Source organism: Heterocephalus glaber, unplaced genomic scaffold, assembly GCF_053883595.1.
Source record: "Heterocephalus glaber isolate CG9 unplaced genomic scaffold, H.glaber_assembly_v1.0 deba00001773, whole genome shotgun sequence".
NCBI lineage: Eukaryota > Metazoa > Chordata > Mammalia > Rodentia > Bathyergidae > Heterocephalus > Heterocephalus glaber.
The window spans coordinates 147403-152078 of NW_028258463.1; positions in this window are offsets into that span (position 1 = coordinate 147403).

Genomic DNA, 4676 nt, shown 5'->3' on the forward strand with positions numbered 1-4676 from the left:
TACATTTTAAATGCAATATTAGAAATTGTCACATAAGACAGTTTTGAAAGGTGAAAATGAGATAGACTTAAACCTGGCTTAATTTATGTGAAATGTTTTGGAAGCAGGACCAAAATAGAGATAGCATTTGCGTACAGTTGTCTATTTAATCTATGTTAAATGAGAGTACTAAAAGGTTTTAATAGTTTAAACCCCAGATTGAAATAAGATTAAAAAGTATTCTTTGCTATTTAGGCTTGAATTTGAAGATCAGAGAGGACTTAACTACAGTTACGAAAGGTAGAGGGATATAGATTTTATGGTTAGATAATCAGGCAGCTAAAAGCTGCAATAAAGGATAGACTTATTTTTAGTCATAGGAAATGGACCTCTATGCATTAGCAGTTAGAAGGAAATCATACCCTTTTTGAACTACAAAAACTGCCTTGAATTTTTCCCCTATGTGTCTCCTTTAAATATTTTAGGGAACTTATAAGTTTATTTTCTAACCAAGAAAGCACTTAGGTCTCTTTAAGAAGCAGTAATTTTTCATAACCTCAGATTGAATAACCCACTTTGCTGTGCAGCCTACATCCCACTGGAGAAAAAAGGTAAGAAACTTCTGATTCCTAATTGCTTGGGATCTAAATTTTTATTTTAAAAATTAATATTTTAAAATGCTGCTTGGAATATGAATTCCTTTTATTTAAAATGTTTTTTTTCCTAAATTTTTATAATTTTAATAAATTTTAAGTGTTAAATCCACTCATCTAGTGCTTGAGTTCAGTATGATTAATTCCAGAATCTAAACCGCAGTTTTGTCTGTGAAACATGTTCAGTGAGGCTGGTGTTATTTTCAGGTCTCTGGTCAAGGTGAATTTCTTGTGTGCCTTTTTGCTTTGTATGTGGGGTTTGTAACAATTCCAGTTAAACTAAGTTAATGTATTTACCACAAATAGTATTAAAAGGAAAAGTTTCAGACTGAAAATCGGTTGTAACTTGACCACCTTTGGCTTAACATCACAAGTATGAAGAGTGCAAAGGCAGAAAAGAGATTTGCAATCTTTTTATTCACAATTCTGAAATTAAAATCTCTAATTCAGGAGTTGAGTCAGTAATATGTGAAAGCTGATCAGAATAATTGCCTGCACTGTGGTGGTGTACACTTAGGCCAGCACTCAAGAAGTTGAGTGATTGGATTGCTCAGTTTGAGTTCATCCTAGCCTGCATAGTGAGTTCAAGGCCAGCATGAACTACATAGACTGGTTTTTTTGGCTGGGCATGGTGGTGCACCCCCATAATCCCAGCACTCCAGAGGCTGAGATAGGAGGAGGGTTGCCTTGAGTTCAAGGCCAGCATGCACTGCATAGTGAGACCTCAGAATTTTTTCTTTTGAGATCTTCATCTTTGCCCGTAGTGTGACTATACAATTTTCTGCCAAAATGATTGGTGTACTTTGGTTATCATTATGCACTTGCCAGAAACTTCACTGAGGGTGTTACAGTAGTATAGGGCAGTGATGGTGAACCTTGTAGAACTTTTAGTGATAGAGCCTACTGCAGCACATGTGCCATAGGTTCACCACCACTAGAATAGAGTATACCTACCATACTTCACGTCTCTCCTTGAGTTCAGATAAGGGATTGTAGAACTGTGCTAGAATATGTAGGTTTAGCACTTAGGTAATTTTGTGTATAATCTCACCTGGTAGTTTGGATCCTTTGAGATTTGTTTTTCATCTTTTTTTTTTTTTTTTTGGTACCGAGGATCAAACTTGGGTTCTTGAGCTTGCGAGGCAGGCGGTGGAACCACTGAGTTAAATCCCTGGCCCATGTTTTTAGGCTAAAACATCTTTTTAGGCTGAAACAGCTTTTGGAAAATATGACCCACTGGGCCCGGGATTTAGCTCGGTGGTTTTGCCGCCTGCTTCGCAAGCTCAAGGACCAGAGTTCGATCCCCGGTACCAAGAAAAAAAAATATGACCCACATTTCCACATCTTGTTAGAGTAGATTCATGACGATTATTGAAGGACATTCATCTAGAGTGTATAGTACAATACTCTTGATGTAATTATTACTATTTTAGTATTTAACAGAAGCTTTAGCCAATCTGATCGTATGGAAAGGGCTGAGATAAGCATGAAGTAGAGATTATGAGGAAAATGTTTTCTATTGTGGTTATTGGGTAAATATTCCTGGCAAAAACAACTTGCTTTAGACACCCAAGAAGTTAACAGTATGCTTCAGCTTTCATTTATTCCTACCATTGAAAACTTCAAAACCTATACCTGATGACCCTGAAAGTGGTGGTGGTTGTAGGGATCAAGAGAAGCTTTTTTTTTTTTCCTATTATAAAAATCATTTGGTGCTTCACCAGTATGTAGAAGTGAATGTCATAAAAGCTAGGCGGGGCAGGGTGGCATGTACTTGTAATCCCAGCACTCAGGAAGCTGAAGCAGGAGGATCGCTGCGTGTTCGAGGCCAGCCTGAACTATGTATCAAGGGCTTGTCTCAGGAGAAAAAAAGTGGAAGTTGACACCGGAGATTGAATCTAGAGCCAAGCACCAGGTTAAGATGTCAACTCTATTGATAGAACTGTCAATATCAAGAGATACTGGGAATTTGGGAGCCCCTGTAAGATGCACTCATCTCCATTGCATACACTGAACAAAAACCTTTAATTTGTAGGAATCCTAAAAGGTAATTTTTTAGTATTCTGTTCCCTTATCTAAATGAAAATTATTAGGCCACTAGAGGGAGCTATGTCAAAATCAACCCGCTTGGAGGCCAGCTGCCTTGATCCTCTGGATCAGCTCCAAATGATTTGGGTAAAGTTTCTTTTAACATGCCTTCTTATCTGTTGAGTGGTATCTTTTTGCTTTTCAGCTACTGGGTCAGGTTTTAAGTAGTGCTTACTTTTATAGGTACAAAATGTCCCAAATGCTGAAGACTTAAATCTGCTTTTCTACCATGTCATCTAGGTAAGAAGTAGTGAGGGCAGGATTGTAAGAATTATATACAGGAGTAGGTATGCTACAAAGCTAACATTGGTCATGTACCGGTACCAGAAAAAGTGTGTCTTCAAGGGCCTTTTTATCACCGGTGTGACGCAGATGCAGGAGTAATAATATATCAGTATAACTAATTGGTACTGCTAAGTGGCTCAGTTCTTAAAATGTGCTTGACAAGTTAGCTCTTTCATTTCTTAGGCCTTTGGGAGTATCCTGTGATTCAAAAAGTCAGTATAAACCCAGCACACCCTGTAATCCCAGCACTTGGGAGGTTAAGGCAAGAGGATCATAAGTTTCAGTCCTGTTTGCACAGTGTAAGACTTTCACAAGTTTTTAAAAATGGGAGTGTAGGTCAGTGACAGCACCCCTGAGTTTGATTCATATATACACGTGGGTATTTGGTGGTGGTGGTGGGGTACCAGGGATCAAACTCAGGAGCTTGTGCTTGCAAGGCAGGTAGCGGAACCACTGAGCTAAATCCCTGTTTCTTAGGGGTATTTTGACCTTTGACGTCATTTTAGGAGCTTGGGTTTAATGAGAATGAGTTTGGCATTTGTCATTCCTGTCACCCCTCGTGTCTCCGTTTATAGTACTAAAAATGGAAAGGATAAGGGCCGAGGATTTAGCTCAGTGGTTCCGCTGCCTACCTCACAAGCACAAGGACCCAAGTTCGATCCCTGGTACCAAAAAAACAAAAAGATAAACCTCTTGCCTCTATCACTAAAACTAAATACTGTAGAACAGTTTTTAGGCTTGAAAGGAGGGAGTGTGACTTAGTAGTAGAGTGCATGCCTGGCATGTGTGAGTTCCTGGGTTCCATCTCCAGTACCATTAATAAAGTTTTTAGGCTCACTAGATGGGTATTTGTCATCAAGAAGGTGGGTAAGAAAATACAGCATTGAAACTTGTCTGTTTTGAGTAAGAAAATGCCAAAGGTGGACAAATTAAGTGGGTGTTTTAGGAGAGAAGGAATTGACCACACGACAAATTTCCTAGCCTGGTAAGCCAATGTGTGGGAGGCTACAGATGGTAGTTGGTAATTTATGTGAATTGGACTGAGTCTAACTTTAGTCCTAAAAATTTTAGCTCTGGTGTCTGTTTAATAGTTGAACTTTGCCAAAAGGCACTCAAGCTACAAATGTGAATCCAGAATTAAAAGAAGGGTTCAGTTTATACTGTAGAGATACTGAAAGCATACGAAAAGTGTTCTGTTAGGGACCCTTTATGTGGAAGTTTGGGATAAGCTGTAAGAATGGATTGCAAGATCTGCGAAACAAAGTAAACCTGCATCCTTTAAATGGGACTTGAAAGTTTTAGGCTAACTTTGACAGTTAATGTGGCACATCTTGATACTAGGAATGTAGAGGGTTTTTTTAAGGAATGTAGCATATTGGTTAATAATACAGTGAGCATATTGTACAACAAGGCCCACAACAGCTCCTTTGTTCTTTGCTGTAGTAAACTACAGGGTGATAGTCAAGTTCTGTATTTAAGCATAATGTCATTGTATCCATGACTTAGGCCAAATCAGAAATTTGTTTACTTGGCAAAGAGAGTTCTTAAAAGATTTACTATTTGGATTTTTTCCATCTCCATTTGCTATTCCCAAATTATTGTTTTTGTGTGTACTTAAATCCAATACTGAATTACTACCTCATTTGCTGAAGTTTTGTTGGTTTTTTGGGG